Genomic DNA, 18,649 nt, shown 5'->3' with positions numbered 1-18,649 from the left:
AGAACTTTCTTCTGGCAAACCTACTAATAGTTTTCTTTCACATTGGACAGCTGGCAGTCATCAGTGATGATTAAATTACAATTAGAGCAGATTCAATCACAGAAATCTATTTTTTTTTTTAATATTTTCCTTAATCTCAGGGGGAAAAAAAAAAAAAAATAGAAGCAACAGCTCTCAGGTTTTGATATATTCTCTTCTCTGAAGGAGTAAAGTAATTAGCATCACCAGACAACAACCAATCATCTCTAAACAATAACTGCATAATAATTCAGTAAGGTAAATAATTTGAAATGTGATCCAGAGATCACTGGTCTCATCTTTCTAACAATTTGGAAATACACCAAAGCTTTTCTGTTTCTTTTCTAAATCACAGTCTAATTGCAAGTCTGATGACACAAAATGTTGTCCTATGTTTCAAATTGATCGTATTTTATGGTTCTTAAATTGGACAACAAATATTTTTTATTTTTTTCATAGGAAGCACAACAAAATGTCTTAGGACTTAATGAAATTTGAAGAAAAGTTCACAGCACTGGAGCACTAGTCAAAGACTTCCATCCAGCTCGGAGGCTATCTTCTTCCTTGTGTTTAAAGGTAAAGAGCTTTAAAAGCAGAACAGAATATTGTTCTCCTGTGGTACTGCGTAATGGATGAGTAAATAATCAGAGTCCACAGATTGGGATAGACATCTAACTGCAGGTAACTGTTAGCTCCCCTGTGAAAAAGTCTTCCTGGATTGTTCCACATAACCATGGCAAGAATGTCGCTATCTTTGAGCAGCAAATATCAAGTAGATATTGAAATGTTTGAAGCTCAGTATGGCAGAGCAGGGATTCAAAATGACCGTGATTTTTAAAATCATTAATAAGCACTGTCTCTTTTTCTCACTCTGTTGGCAATCATGTTAAAGTTACCTTACATGGTTTTGTTTTTGTTTTCCTTTCCCCATTTCAATTATGATCTCTGTAAGGCATGGATGACCTTACTATATATTTGCATAGGGCCAGTTTCAGCGAGGAATCGAGCACTACCAAAAACTACCTAAATACCTAAAGTATCAGACAAGGAAGATATTTGCAAAGAAGATGGGGGCAAGAGATACTTAGCAATACTGAGAATGTGAAGAAAATGTCTAGCCCTGAAATACTGCAGACAAGGAAACAGCAGAATTTCAAGAATGTTTTGTTTATATCTACAAGAGTAAAGGACCAAACTGGATCATGTATCGCTGTAGAAGTGTTCAGTGATAAGTGGCCCAAGAAATAAATGAAATCATAAGTAAAGGATCTGGTTAAAGTGAAGCATATTTGTACCCGTAGCCCTGGAACAGTTGAAGACAGCCTTTGACATTTGCCCAAGGACCTTCAAGTCTTGTGTGCCCTGGGTGACACCCCTTGGTATTGCCTATGCTTATTGAGGATGAGGATAGGTTAGGAGAAGATTGAAGAAGGTCAGTGTGGTGTATGATGCTTTGTATTTAGGCTGAAATCAAACAAGTTTTGATGTCCTACATGTAAGGAGACTCAGAATGGGATAAATAGATTATTTGGGATTATTATTGCTGTAAGATCACAGTAGGCTATGATATAACCTACAGGAACATGCAAAAGTAAAAAGAAGAGATATTTCCATACAGACTTAGGGGAGATTTATGGAGAATGAGAGGAGGAATACCAAGGAGAAAAGGTATTTTAGAGACTAAACAGACCAAGGAAGGCATTACAATAAGGCAAGGGATGGCAAAACTCAAGAGAGAATGTAATTACCAACATCAAAAGCAGCACTTAAGGAGATAAAGGTGAAATGAAGGGTCTAAGGTCTGACCTGGGCTCCTGGATAGCGTGTAGGTACCATCTCTGAAAGTATAAAAAGTACTAAAAAGTCTGGAGTTTCATTCAAGCCTCAAAACTACTGTTTCCCTGCAGTACGTAACAACTGTGCATGACTTGATATATTCCTAAAGAAGGCAGTGTTAAAACTGTAGGACAAAGTGATACCGAACCAAACTGAGGATTTTCTGATGCCAACAGTTGGATTATCAGTTTTTGTTTAGTTTGCTTCATCAGACCATCTTAATCATTGCAAGATGCTTAATGTCAAGTAAAATTTATATTTTGATTGACTGGCATCGAAATATGAAAAATATAGAGCATACTTTGATATAGAAATGCCCATAAACCTATACATAATATATGTTTGTTTTAAGAAATAAAAACTTCTTGTCTGAAACTCTGAGCCAGCAGACAGGAATGTTGTATAATAGCAGAACAACAGCTTACAGCAGGATTGCTGTACAGCTGTATTGGTTTTAATAAATAAGGGGTGCAAGGCTTTTGGAATGGCATAATAGCTTTTTATTAGACCAGTGGATGTACTTAGGGGTAAAAAAAGGCAATATTTAATTGTGCAAGACCTTATTTATGCATGGGGAGTCTGTATGATAGTTTGCTTGTTTTGTTTTAATAGTTAAATAAAGAATTTTAAAAGCTTTAAGAGTTTACTATAAAGACATTTAACAGGTTATGAGAAAAATCTGAAACCTGCCAGGTGTTCAGGATTTCTGCTCTTAGTCTATTTTCTCAGGAAACCCAAACCAAATATTTGTATTATGAGATGTTTTCCCAGGTGCAATCTACACTTTTGCCAACAGATGGAAGTAGATTCAAGGAAATAGTGGGCTACTGATATCAGCATAGTTTCCAGGGCACTAAAACGTACTTCACAGAACTGCAAAAAGATGATAAAATAGTATCTTCAGAATGTGAGGGAGACATTTCCTTACCAAACTCCTAACAGCCTGGGGATATGTAATTCACAGTATATGACTTTTTTCTTTTTTCTTTTTTTTTAAAGTAATATTACAATTTTTAAAATGTGTTTTTTTTGTGTGTGTCTAAGGATGGTGCTGGTTTTTTGGACCACAGATTTAAAGCAGATCTTCTTCCTAAAAGCAAACAAATCCAGTCAAGACAGGGGAAAAGGAGGAAAAGGAACAACAGTTCCGTCTTCTGGTAAGTGTAAGGAAGATAAGTCTCAGACAGAGGAAACATGCAAAACAATGTTTCATATATATAAATATATATATATATATATATATATATATATATATATCTTCAACATAGTGAGTTTTTTAACCTAACCTTTCTGAATTATGTCCCATAAGCCATGATGTCACCCATTCCCCAATCATCATATAGACAAATTATCATATAAACCAAGAAAGCTCAGAAGTCTCCAGCTCGAAATGAAAAGATCATTCAAAGGCACAGAAGAGCCATCAAGTTCATCCAGTCTGACTTCCTCTAGCAATGGGCAGAAAGGAGGTGACCTTGAGTTAAAAGTTTTTAATGATAGAAAAATAAAACGTTTATTTTCAAGTCGATACACTTGCTGGTACATATTTCTGGTTGTAATGATTACTGTCTAGTCCAAATATAAGTTTGGGGAAATAATTGTTTATAAATAGTTTCCATTACAAGAAGACTGGTGCTAAGCTCTGATGCATCTTTAAAGATGAATAAACATCTTGGCTAGGCACAGAGCAGAATGCCATAGCCTTCAATATACTTGCATAGATTTGTCTGTCCTTCTTTTTAATGCTTGGGTCAATGTCCCATTTCCAACAAAGCTGTCCTAAAATTTGAAGCACTCTCCTACAGCACCTGTACTTCTTCATTGACTACATAGACAGAGCAGTCAGATGCACACCTAATTTAAACAGATATCTGGTAGGATAGACTTGGGCCAGAAGGATCTATTCTTCACTAGTGGATTGATAAAGGATATATATCAGAACTTATCTTAGGAATGATTTGAAATATTTTCTTTTCAGAGCTGGAAAGTTTGAAAGTCACTTATACAGTTAATGTCTAAAAATTGGAATTTCTAAACATTAACAAGAAGTAGAAATTTCAGGCCTGTGTGATTGATACATTCTTAACTATTAAATAGTAAAATTAAATACTTAAATAAATTCCCATCAAAATTATTGACAAATGCAACTTAGTCCCTCAAAACATTTTGATTTAATTGAATCAAAAATTTCTGGTGAAAATATTCCCCTGCCAGAAACTATTCAAGTACCTGATATATCTACATGAAAGGATTTGTGCCAGTATCAGCCTACAGTAGTTCTTCCGAAACATATACCAATATGGACCAGTTTCCACAGATAAACAGTGAAATAAGCCACGTAACTGACATGTCATGAAGCTGCATTGTAGGTTGGTCCTGTGTTTAAGGAAGAGGCCAGCACATCAGTATTAGCTCCTTCACTCTTTCAGAAAAGCATTTGTGAGGCTAATAGCCACAAGCAGTGAGCAGAATTTCAGCTTTTTCTGCTTGCATGAGGTGGTATTGATTGAACAAAGTGTAAAATGTAAGAAAGTGGATGAACGTGTAGAAAGGTATGGTCACCATCATGGACCACTGCCATTTTTTACTCTTATCTTTGATCAGGAATACCAGTGATTTGTGTTTTCTTCTCAATATGGATATTCTAACTCTTAACTTTTGTTCCCAGACTAAAACTCTGGAATCATTAATATGAAAATCAATTTGTATTAGCAACTACTGAACTCATATTCCTATTTTATTAACATGTAATTTTATGAATATGTCAGAAAAAAAAAAAAAAAAAGCCTTCTTCTAGTTAATGATTTCTGTTCTGTGTGCCCTTAATATAAGACTTCCAAATCTCATTAACAGAATCAGCCATTAAAATACACAATGTTCATAAAGCACAATGGAAAACTGCTGATACGGTTAGTTTGGGGTACAAATGTGGTAACTTTTATAATCACAGTGGAAAATTGAATTCTAATGGTGTATACCATTACCTTGACTGATGCAGAAAATATCTTGGCAGATTAAGTAGTATAGGACTACACTTTTTTTTTTTTTTTTTTTCCTGTGAGTTAAGGCAATCTAATAGTCTGTTGGAACCCACTTAGGCACTGAGATTAGTCAGACTTCCATACAAATTGACAACTCTGGTGGGGCCTTTAGATTCACAGAGATCATCAACCTGTCAATCCTTTGCACATTGGTTTTTTTCCCAGTATTTTACATAGGGTCTTAGGTATAAAATACTTTGCTCCACAGCCTGATTTATAATCCAAGATTTATCTGGTGATCAGGGGGATTTAATCCCTTTTCAACAGCTGAAGATCATGAGCAAAGCTAGTTAATCTGTTAATACAAATATATATTAGGCATATGCATAGCTCTTTGGATTGCTTCCCATACTATTCCCTGGGTAGAAGGAACACAAACAGTTTTGGTAAGATTACTGAGAGAGGACGTAAGTAGAAACTGGGGTGGAAATTATCTCCCATAATTAGACAATTCAAAGTAGATCTCAACACCTAGATGTCTACATGTGAATGTGAAACCAAAGATCATGTCTGTCTTCAGGTGGGCTGGGTAGCTCTCAGGGCACCACTGAGTGTATTGGCCAGGTTTCTGGTGACTGTGATGGGGATCTAGACACTGGCGTTCAGGTGTGTAAACTCACAGCTGAATTCCACTGTTGGCATCCAGGCTCTCAGCCCAGTTATCCCTGGCACTTTGCTAGCAGCGAGCACTCACATCTTACCAGCTTTACTTCCAGCTAGGAGCAAGCAGACAGAGCCCATCACAGAGACAAAGATGAGTGGAATAATAAAGAACACCAGACTCTTCCACATATGAAAACAGGTTTGGTTCAAGATAATCCTGGCTTGCAATCTATGTATAGTTTGCCAAAGACTTATTAATCTTTTTGAATAATCAATGAAAGAAAAGTTTCCTATGTCACTTTATGCCAGGTGCAAAACAATAGGAGGCTGTTCCACAAAAATGATGACTCGTTGTAACACGTACGATGTTGATGGCTATTTGGAAATAACAATTGTCATTGCTCTACAGCAGTTTACAACAAGCCTTCTGCAAACTTCAGTACAGAGTTGATACGTCTGCTGAGTGATGAGTTCCTATTTCCATTTGAGTTATTGCTGAAACAAGGCTAATAAATAGAGCCCAAAGAGAATCTTACATCTGATCCTTTTTTTATTTCAGGGAGGCTGTATCTTTTAATGTTGTGTGTGGCAGTAGTTCAGCTGTAATTAAACAGGAACTGATATATTATTTCCTTCAGTGAAGTACAGAACCACTTCTTACTAGGACTGCTAATTAGGCAATAAGGAAGGTATCATGAAAAAGTAATGACCACCTCACTCATCCCTGAGTTTCCTGTTATGGGGAGTGAGGGCAGGAGATTGCACATACAGTTAATATGTTTCACTCATTTCACATGGGCATTCGGAAACCACGGCAGGAGAAATGTTGTTTGGGTCTAATAGCCCACATTTTCACTCACATGGATTTCTTTTGAATTAGAGGATTTCTGGATTTCAAACTTTAGAAATCTACCTAATTATGTTTGCTTTTAAATCTGGCAGAGTGACTGATGCTGAGTTTCCTAAAATGACGGTCCTGTGGTATCCAAACAAAACCTGTGAAAAATCTTTTTGCACTGATTAAACTGCTATTGGCTTTGTAATCTTTACAGAAGGTTCATGCTGTGTACTAGTGTCTCAGCTCAGAATGTGAGCACGTCCTATCATCTCTTTTGCCATGCACCATACTTTCAACAGGCTTTTTCTGATTACTGGATTAAGAGAGTGTTGCCAGGTAGAATGACTGCACTATCCTGGTGACTCTGCTTGGGTGGGGTTATCTCTGACAGAGTAGCACAAAGGACAGCTGGAGGCAGTGATGTTTTAAAATGGCACCACAGAATTTTCTGAGGTTACCTGGTAGGGCCCTGTATTTCATCACACCTTCAGGAGGACATGCTTATGGTCTCCATCAGGTTTAGGATCAAGCTCTGGAACCAGAAGCCTAATTGTGGCAGCTAAACACTCCAAGGTTACTAAACACACCAAGGGGGAAGTTGTCCCAGCTAAGAAATCAGCGTGCTGACTCATTTTGCCAATTATCAGGCCTAGCATAAAGGACACAGCCAGCATAAACATGAACCAATAACCAAATTGTATTTGATACAAAACTGTCAGTACATGGGTGAGCGCTGAGGGTACAAACAAGTCAGTCACATTATACATAATCGACACCAATCCCACTGACCCCAACAACAACACCGCACGGCCAACAACGGGTGGAATAAATGGTGAGATGCAGTCTCCCATAGAAGGGACGGGAGACAACTGAGTCAACAAGCCAAATACATCAGACCAAGGAAGCCACACACTGAATCTCTACACAGCCCACATTTACAAAGGCCAGACCTGACTGGAGCCCAGTCCCAGGGAGGCGGGAGGTCCTTCCCCAACAGGGAACTCTGCACAGGGCATCCCCCTCACACACAGACACTGCCCCTCCTGCAGTGGTCCCAGCTGTTATCCCTCAGTGGGACACCTGACCTTGGGTTACTCACTGCGGGACCCCTGGGGCTCCTTTACCCAATGGCTCTGTCTGCCAGGCCGCAGCACCCTGGGGGGAAGCCTGAAGGCAAACTCACCCCCTTTGGGAAGGGCTGTGGGAATCACCCACATGTCAACCTTAATTTGGGGCTTGGGGCTGAAACCCCAGCATTTCAGAACTATGTATTCTGAAACCTTGGTCTACACAGCTGCTGCAAACTTTCTTGTTTGGCCTGAGATTTCTCAGGTCTCTTTGTAAAATACACCCTACACCCACCCAATGAAGGGAAGCCCCGGTGGAACACAGCATGGCAGCTATTTTAACATCACAACTGTACTGATACGGAGTGAAATGGAGCCAGGAAGTGAATGACAGGATAATTTTCTCCCCTGCAAAATTCTGGGGCAATTTAGCTCTGCTAAATTTCTTACCCTACCCACTCCTGCAAAAAAACACCTAGAGAATAAATTCTTTCCTGTGAAAAAGGACAGATCTTCCATGGTGACAAGTAGTTGAGACCCTAGTTTTGTGCTCCAGCTGCAAAAACATTTCTAACTATTATTAAATGCTTTTCTTTTTCTTCTTATTCTGCCTGTTTCCTTGCAGTTTTCCTTCCTCTGTGCCCTTCCATTCCCTTGAGGTTCCCACATGCTATGAATCACTGTCCCTCACCAAATTAATGTTTTATTACCTTACCCCTTAGTATTTTCTTTTGACAACTTTTCTTTTTTTTTTTTTTTTTTCCCTTTATTTTTTCTTGTCGTGTTTTGTTTGCTTCTATAAACGAATCTGTACTAACTGGTCTCCTTCCAACACACATCAACAATTGGTGCCATAAGAACTAAGAAGAGCTATTAAAGCTTTTCAGCTGTTGGGAATTTTCCCTTTCATGTTTTGTGTTTTTAAATAGACGATGATGAGGTTATTTATTATTTACATTATGATTTGTTTTATTGTCCTTCATTACTCCCAATAACAGTAGACAAAGGCTGCAATGCTGGGAAGCCCCAGCATCTTCCTGGAGTTCCTATCCTTTTACCATGCATTATAAATCAGATAATGAATTACTAAAGGCCCAATTTGTATTTTTCTGAACAAGTTAGACACTGGCTACTGTGCTAATACTCCTAATGCTTTCTTTAAAGACCAAAATGCTGATAAGGCCAGGAAAGCTTTTCTCTGCAGTGTGTAAACTATGCAAAGAGTGACCTCCAAGGTCTTAGATAAGCGCAGTGTGGCTCCTGCCAAGTCAGACAGAAGACGAAACCTTTTTGGCTCATCTGCCTTCAAAAACCACAAGATTCCTATTTTAATATTTATGTTTTATTTATAGAGCAGCTGTCTACAGGGGTAGCCTGGGTATACTGGACACATACATAAGAATCCCTTAACCTTTTTTCTTTCACTTCATCAGTCTTTCCATCTTCCTTTGTTTTCCCCCAGTTTTTCTTCCCTTAGGTGCTTCCTCTCCATCACATATTTTCCAGTCCACCATCCTCACACTCCTTTTCCTAATTTCAGGAAGGAACTTATTTTACAAAATGGTCTGTGCTCACTTTTAATACAACAGTGGTTAAGATAAATGCTAAAACAGAGGAGGACGTATTTATTTATTTTCTCAAAGTATCTGCCTTTGAAGGAACAAACTCAGAAGTCCAGCTCCCAGTGCCTGAAGTGCTCTTTGGCTTGCACTATCTTTTTGGGAAATGTAATCTGTGGTATATACACAAGCCCTGGACTCATCTCGCTTCAATTCCAGCAACTAAATGAAGCATGTGGATGCCTGAGGCTTCTTCTCTTATCATCAGCAGAAAAAGATATGTATCTGCTCAGGACACTTCATTCAGTCTTAAAGTCTGATTCACTTCCTGGAAGCAGTTATCAGTAGAAACTATCCAAAATGGCCAAAATTCTCCTCAAGATTTCTTCTGTAGGAGGGATGAAAACTGTTTCCCAGACATAATTTCTGGGCACCCAGAATTGACCAAAATGCCTCTCTCATCTGACAAGGCACAACTTCATTTCCTTTTGCACTGTCCAGAAAACAAATACACTACAGCTTTTCTTTTGCATCTGGTAACTAGCAGCAACAGAAATCGGCAAGAAAAAAAAAAAAATCTCCTGCTATATTTAGCTATCTCTTTCTAACAGTATTATTATTCATAAGACTTTCTTAAATGGGAAATTAATAAGAAAATAATACATTACACTCCTTCTGTCACAGAGATGTGTGAAGGTCTTGGTGGAACACCTCCAACATATGCCTGAAAACTTCACTATTTAGTACACTTCATTTTAGCACCAATTCTCTCAAGAAATTCTTGCTGCAATTAATTCAAGCCATCTAAATTTAAAGCATACTAATTAGGCAGCCATCAAAAGAGAAAATCTATCCTTCCAGGAAATTGGAGCCTTAAATATAACTCTCATAATTCAACTGTTTGGATTTTTAAAGGGAAGAAAGGTACTTTGAGACAGAAGCTTACTGGGCTATATAGATGTATGAATTCACACAACTCACCTACAAGTAGGAGAAAGCTCTGCAGTGGTCTGGGTGAACAATGTGACTTCTGCTACATCTTTACCTTGTAGCAGCAGCTAAAATGTTTAAATGGCATTGCAGAAGGTGCAGAACCACCAGAACAAATGGTCTTTCCTCGTCCCACAGACCTCAAAAACAGTAAACCATTGAGTTAGGCTGGGTGTCTCAAATTAAAAACATAAGAGTTAAAAGATAAACAAAGTTTCCGTCAAGGACTCCTCGGGGTCATAATGTGCTTCTGAACTACCTAATAGTTGTTTTCAGCACTTCACGTGTCCCACAAGCTCCAAGAAGTGAATTTCAGAAAACTTTGACAAAAAGCAGCTCATTAAACTCAATTTAATTGCAAGTTTCTTCAAAGATTTCTAGTTGTTGTTCTGATTTTTTTTTTTTTTTTTTAAATCCACTGCTGATGGTCTAAAATAAAATCTGCGAGGATTTAAACTGGAACTGGCAGGGTTGCAGGCTTTCCCCTACTCCATAACACGACCTGATGAGGCAAGCTGAGAGCTACGAACACTTTTGAAACTGGAACTTTTTCAAACTGCTTGTCCAAGAACTGAGTTGAAAGCCATCCCTTTCCTCCTCCTCTTTGAGCAGTTCTTAGAAATGGACCTAGGAAAAGGAATTTACATGAAAATTATTTTTCCTTTGCCCTGTCTCCAGCTCACAAACACAGTCTTTACAACAATCTGAAAAGCTCCAAGGTGCCTTAAAGATAGTTGCTGGGTAAGGCAACTTGGGTGAATTTAAGAACTGAAATTGGGAGGTGATGTATTCCCCCTTTCCCCTCTCCCAGTACCATAATCATGTTACGATGAGATGAGTGAATATGGACGACAAGACGCAAGGAAGACAACACCCAAAGACTCTTTCATTCAAATGAAGTTTGGAATTGAGTTAGCTGACAGATCGGATAACATACAGTTATAAAGATACAGTTGACCTGCACCCTAACAAGGGAATATCAAGTTGAATTAATGTTATATGTGATTTATGACCCAATCTCCTCAAGTATTTTTCTCTTCCCAGCATCCCCACTAAAATCTACATCATTCCATTCCAGTGCTAGTGAATCTAATACGTACTGTAATGTGCATCGGGTTTGAGGGGGCAGGTATGAGATCTAATTACTCTACTCATCTGATGGAGGATAACATTGTAGTTGTCAGATTAATGTCAACCTAAATGAGATACAAGCAATTACCATTTTTAATGGCTTATTTTCTTCTACTCATCCTATTTGTAGTGCTTGAAACTTGTAGTTCTTTATTCTTACTGTTATTGTTAATAATAACTATTCTAGTTCTTTTCTATTTGGGGAACTATGTAGGTGTTTTTTCAGCTTTCCTTAAAACTTTTCAGTGACAGATCTGAACAGTTGCTGCATTGGCTCTTTAGCTGAATATACACAGCATTAGTAGTACATTGTTGTGATATTCTGACTGAATGGTGGAATGTATAGGTGCCTGTCAAACCCGCAGTCTGTTCATACATACACTCTGCAGGTAAACACCTCTTCTGAAACAGTTTTCAGTCTCACTAAGTAAGAAAAAACCCAATAATCATTTTAAGACTTCTTCACATCACAGAACCTACCAGAGGCACAATTAGCACAATTAGCACAATTAGGGCTAGCACCAGAGACCATTCCGATACCAATGACTTTGCAAAGTCGTTCATCTTCTTCTGTGCCTCCTCAAGGTAATTCCTGATACAACAGTCCACAAAATACCTGGGAGTCCTTCAAAATAATTTTAAACCCAAGTTTTATAATTTGATCTTAAGTTGTCACTGTTAAATAATATTTATGGATTTTTTTTCTGAGTTGCCCTAAAATACAAGTACAGTAAGAACTCCGTTAGCCAAAAGTTTAAAGCAATATGACAACCAAACACCTAATTTACAACCTGAAGATTTTCTTTTAATCTTTGCTCTTTTCCTTAAAGGAATGAAGTAATAGTTAAACTACCAGAAGTACTATGAAACAAAAGCAAACATCTTTTTTTTTTTGTCTCAGGAAACAATTGGTTTATACTGTTATGCCATGTGTGAAGAGGCAGTTTGATGGAAAACTTCTCTGTAAACTTAGGTATAATGTAGAACTGTATTTTTGCAATGTGTACACACTTTTAATGTCTATTTCATGTCTAATCTTTATCCTGTTAAAACCGATAATGTTTTGCTATAGAATTTCCCTTTATGCAACGTCTATGACTTAGAAGACAGATACTCACTGAAGCAGAGCTACATCAAACTTTCGATTGCATCATTAGATAACAAGGCTAAAGGACATGAGATGATTGCAATAATCTCTATCCAGTGACACAACCATGATTCTATGGCTTAAAATCATCAATAGGATTTATATTAAAATGTTTTTATTCATGCAAATAATTCAGTAGGTGATGATGGTGAATATGAGTTAATATCTCATATGTGGATAATTAAATGTATCACATCACAGCTGTCAGAACAGAAATTTGCACTCTAACTGTGCCGTTGCATTTTTACTTGTATCTCTTTTTCACCATTATTTTGGCATTTCCTGTAATTAGTCTCTGTTGTTCTTTTCAGTAATACAATTGCTTTGCTCCTCAGCAAAGGAACCCACATACTGTGTAATCTGCTATTTCCCGTTATGGTTCTTTATTCTTCTCTTAGACAGTCATGAGTCTTACACCCAGATCACTATTAGATATGATGATCTCGATGTAAGTTTTGGTATGGGTATGAGGTAGGTTTGGGAGTTCTAGGTTTGATTCCTGAGAGGCCCATCTTGACTGACAAGTTTAAAATGCTAAAAATCAACAAAATAAGTTTTGTTTTTTAAAGTTTATGTAACTTCAGAACAAGAAACAAATAACAACAATCTTGCCATCTGCTTCATACATTTTATAAAACTGTTTTTTAGAAAAGTAAGGGAAAAATTATCGAGCAAAAAAATGGAAAAACTTAACCATTGAAGATTAAAATTCTTTCTCTGATACCTAGACTAAATCTAGTGTGAAATAATCCTTAGTTTATATTCCAAGGGCTTTAAACACAATATTAATCAAGTATACAGATACTCCAGCAGTGCCAAGTTTCCTGTAATATATCTACAAGCAAGTTTAGATGAGACAATGAGATCAAGATATGTAATCAGTTTAATGGACTTGCTCACTTACCTCTGCTTACTTCCATCAAAATATTTAAGTTATCTAAACATTTTTAAGGAACGTTAACACTTACTTACTATCAAACTAGATAACCTACTTTTTTAAGAAAGAATGAAGAAATAATGTTACACTCTACACTTCTGTTTGAAAGACCAACAACACTGGTTCATTCAGGAAAAAAATTTTAGAATCTGATCCTGGTAACCAAATGAAAAGATTACAGATTGTATTTATGACCAGATCTTCCAGAACCTTTAAAAGAAAAGAGAAAAATTATATTTCAGAGGATTAATGTTATCCATTTGAGCAAGAAAATCAAAACCAGCTGACTGGAAAAGGGTAGAAGAAAATTCAAAGGAAATAATTTAAAGCTGTAACAGATTTTTTTTCTTTCAATTTTTGTAAATGTTTCAATGAAAATATAAAATATGACTCATTTCAGCATATTGTCTTTAAGAATTTATCCATTTTTTTCTCTAACCTTAATAAACATATCAGTTGAAAAGAATATTGACAAACGCCATTTGATTTGCAAGTAATTGATGAATTATTGAAAAAGAAATCCCTCAAACACCACACTTTCTTTGAAAGAAAGAAAGAACGATAGCCCACCTACTAAAGGAGGGTTAACAAGTAAACAGAAAACATTACAATTTGAAGTTTGAAGCTGAAATTTGCAATTTTCATTTGATAAGTAGAAGGAGGATATTTGCGCGTCTTTTATGAATATTGTAGTTCAACATTTGTCCTTAGATTGATAAAGTCAACACCGCTGCTGTACAGCAGTTCTCACCTCTGCACAGAGCTTCACTTGTCACCCCAGGCACGAGAAGACCTAGTGTGTTTTAAGACCCACTTTTCTTTACAAGGCATGTACATAGATTATTAACTAGAATATTTTCTTACCTCTAAACCAGCAAAACTTTGTTGTGAAGACTTTTTTGTTAATTAAATTCAGCTTCCAAAAGAAAATTTCATTAGTTTTCTGTTGGAAGCAAAAGCCAGACTCAGAAGGTTTATAATTTATAACAAAACTGTGTTTCAGCATGGTTCTGATGGAAGATTTGTAACAAGCTCTATTATGAAGTCCCGCTGGGGGACATGTGGCCAGGACTGTACTACACAGCAATGTGAACTGAGCGTGATATGCCTTCTAATTCTGCTTTCTCTGAAAATGAATACAAAGGTGTTATTGAAGCATTTCAAGTACTGCATGCATATATTTGTGAAGGATTAAAGGAGTACTAATGGAGAATAAACCACATGGACATTTCACGAGCAAGTGATATGGAATAAGAAGGAATTGTGAAAATGCTCTGAATATCCAGCAAGTCTGGCAAGATTTACTTAAAAATAAATAAATTTTTAAAAAGTCTTTTAAAGAGTATTTAAAATAAAATAAAATAAAATAAAATAAAATAAAATAAAATAAAATAAAATAAAATAAAATAAAATAAAATAAAATAAAATAAAAGATGTTATTCCAGTTTCTGCTTACATTTGATGCTTTGATGACAGCGCCTCATATTTATTATTGATTACACAAGGTATGGCACTGAATAATAGGGATCACCAGGAATACTGCAGCTTCCTAAACCTCCTTTCAATGGAAGGTGGTCCTGGGAGCCACAGAACATACTTTAATCTCATCATCTGTATTACTTTGCCCTGAAAAGGATGACACGTGTTCCCATTAGCAGTTCCTGGTCTCTACTGACACTGTTATAAGGACAACGGTAGGAAGGTTCCTCTGACATGGCTTGGTGCCCCTGACATTGAGAACCACCACCTTCTATCCACTGTGAAGTTAAAACCACTTTCACCATTCGCATGGTTGCAGGTCTGAGGAGCTACAGCTTCCCACCACCCCTACACTTAGCAGATACTGATTGTCAGTAGAGAAATATACGGTCCTTGAGCTTCCAGAATAAATCCCTTACCCCCTCCCCTTATGTTATCCCCTGCATAACATAATCGTGCATGAACAAGGTGCTGCTTTGCCCCTAATTCATATTACTGTTTACACATACCAAAGCTCATCCTTCTTGTCCCTCACAGGATGATTCACGGTTGCAAGGCACGTTAAGAAGTTAGCAAAAACTTGATTCTGTTGCAAGTTAAACAATCAGGATGTTGTCCAAAACTACAGAAATCAAAAGATTAAAAATGCACTTAGGAAAAATTATCTAAGTCAATTACTAAGTCAATTCTGCGGGCGTTTGTCTCACCCGCATAATTACATATGTGATAGCATGGAGAGGCCAGGTATGCTTTTCAGAGTTATGATAATCTATCTCTAAACAAATTGTGTTCAGAAATATCCTTTCTATTTTTTTTTTTTTTTTTTTAAATGACCAACCCAAGGATGGAGAGAGCAGGCCCTACTTTTGTAAACCAAGATAGAGCAGTTTATGGAGTTTTTGCTTTGTTTGTTCGTTACTGCTGTAAAGCTGTTTCTTACCATTCCCAGAGCTCAACTGTGGCAGGATAATGTACAAATATTCTTAGTCTGCTTCAGTGGAATGTCAGATAGATCGGTTTAAATCACCAGTCTCTCTGATTTAAAGCTCTATTAAACTGACCGACCACACTGAAATCGATTAGAAACAATCATTTGATCTGTTACTGTGACTCAGCTAGAAAGATGGTAATGAACTAATAGTGGTCAACAGCAGTCATAAATCTTGACAGTTGCTTTTGCAGAGATCATGTATTTATACCCTAATTTTCTGGTGTGGAATACTTTCTTAATGTATCTCATGATAAATTTATCTCTGTCTTTACAAGCTAGTATTGGTTATTACAAATATTACATCAATTAATATTTATGTGTGTCTTTATACATAACGTTTATAAAGACTCGTAGTTTGGCCAACATGTCACCCTCCCACTTCTAGATTACTGGGATATGCTCCCTGTCTGCATAGTTTATAGAAAGTAAGCAACTTAAAATATTAGGAAGTGTTCAGTAATAACTCTTTCACAGGGCAGGACACTTCATTTCTAAATTCGTCACTGTAAGCCAAAATTCAACTTTATCACTGTAAAACTTGCAATATATCCATTATCTTTAGATTAAAGCTAAAAGCTTTTAATATGACAAGCAGGCAATTCATCCTGTTTATCAACTGACAGCTAATTCCCTTCCCCTCATGCTGCAATAGTGGAGTACAAGTGTTCATTTTGTCACACTAGCTTTACCCTGCCTGAATTTCTTTCCATAATGCATGTTTGTATTAATCTCCAGATTGTCTTCAAAGTGAGAAGGTGGATTATGTCCCTGCCAAAATTTTAGCACTTCTAAATAATTGATATAATCTCACTGGAGCTCAGAGAGAATTCTTAACCATTCCATCAATCTATTTTAAACAGTGAGCACAGACTGGGGGAAGTGGGGGAAACAGTGATGGAAGGTAATTACTTTCAGCAATAAAAGTCTAGCCAGAATATCCATCCTTTAATTTTATAAATTTTCATTTGCCTCTGACTGCCTTTATAGATGATTGTAAGAGTTGTCTGAGTGCTATATTTACTTGTTAGCATATTTCTACCTCCTCCCCGTTAAATCAGACCAGATATCACGAAGAAATGGTAAAAGGCAGATCTATGTTGGGCTTTGCAGCTGTAAACTCATTAGCGGAATGATTTTGCTTGTGGATTACAGTAATTTAAAACAAATATGCATCAACTAGTCCTCTGTTAAAGCTGGGGTTAAACAGGGAAAGAACTGCAATTTGTTTATTTGTTTGTTTGTTCGTTTATCATAAAAAAAATAAAAAGAGTCCTTGAAGACACAGGTATGTTTTTTCTTACTGAAATGAATGTCAGGTGGTAAAGGATTCTTATTACTTTGACAAATTATTTAACTACCTGTGATTCAGCTAAATATAACAGTATCATTTCCACCTGTTCACTGACTTCATAGCATTCAGTTTAAATTCACAGATTCTGGTACAGCAATAGTTGGAGAACTATTGTCATAGTCAAATGCACAGGGAAAGTTTATGGTGTGGGGGACAACAGAATTTGTTCTTGAAGGTGGCTCAGACCTGACTGACAGTGTCTGATGAACCCAGTGTCATGTTTGAGTCCAGTCTTGGACTTCCTCTTGGATGTTGCAAATGCAATATTTACTGAGTAGTGGTAGAGTCTAGACTTGGATCTGAATTTTAAAAACACTGTCAGGATTCAGGAGTAAGATCTTCATTGAAAGTCATTAGGGATGCCCTCCATACTGTTACTGTGGATCACCTCATCCCTAGAGAAAAAAAGAACAAAAAAAAAAAAAAAAAAAAGAAAGATCCAGGTAAAAGTATTAGAGCTTTGAAAGGAATGAAAAATAGGAAGCTTTCACCAATATGTATCATTTGCAGGTAGAACTTGAAAGCAGAGACAATGACCAAGAACCTGGCATGCTTCAAAAGCATAGGAGTAATGAGCTCTCCAACTTTTCTGCAAAATGTAAGAGACAAAACCTTTAAATGTCTGGGTGCAGTATCTCCAAATATGGCAGGGCCCAGAGACCAGCCTTTCAAACAGTACACTTTTTTGAAATATCTCAGATATTCTTATAAATATGGAACCTGAATGACTTATGCAAGAAAGTTCCAGTTGAGATGGAAAGGATCTTTTTGCAAGGAAATAACTCAGATGTTCGCACTGACCATGCTAAGGTAGATACTGGGCAGTCTCTTGGAGCATGTGAACTGGGTTCCTTTTATGTGACACCATGCCAGAAGACAGGCTCTAGGAAATATTTTCTGGAGGTACACTGATGCACTCCAACACACTCGTGATGGGTATAAGGCACAGGACCAGGTCACAGTTTGAAGTAAAACCCTTTCAACGAAGTAAAACCCTTTCAAAGCACAGATGCCAGGTCCTCAACGTCAGCTGTTCTCCCCTCTAAATCTACTCTTACTGGGCTGCACTACTTGCTAAAGCAGACTTATCACAGTCCCCTGAAATTACATCAAGTGCAACTGAATTCTATGGGAGGTATTCTAATTAAAAGATCTAATTAAGGACATGTCAGAGAATAACTTTTGCTGTATATGGGTCCCCTGCACCTATTTATTAATAGGTGTGTTGAATAAGGATCAGCTCTTAAATCAGAACCTGTGAGACAAGAATCGGTACTGAAATTTTAAAATTGCATTTACCATCAGAAGTTTTCAACTTCAGAATGTCATTATATGGCTGATCATTATGAAGCTGAGATCCTTCAGGAATTTTTCAAAATAAACAGGCAACTCTGTTAACACATAACACAGAACCTGTGCTAGTGACCTGTTAAGTATAGACCCTTCACATCAGGACTAGATGCAAGGAATAGTAAAAGCAAAACAAGTCCCAGAAACAATTAGCCTGATCTAATGCACGATGGAGAGGTGGTGGGGTGTAGTTGATAGATCTGATACTTAACAGTTGCTCAGCGTCAGGCTTTGCTCTGCTGGAGTAAGCTGCTCTGGCTGCAGGCATTCCTGAGGTGGCTGTAACAGAGCTCCAGCAAACCAAGGATGTA

This window comes from Athene noctua, chromosome Z, assembly GCF_965140245.1.
Source record: "Athene noctua chromosome Z, bAthNoc1.hap1.1, whole genome shotgun sequence".
In the NCBI taxonomy this organism is placed as follows: Eukaryota; Metazoa; Chordata; class Aves; order Strigiformes; family Strigidae; genus Athene; species Athene noctua.
This window is presented reverse-complemented; position numbering follows the sequence as displayed.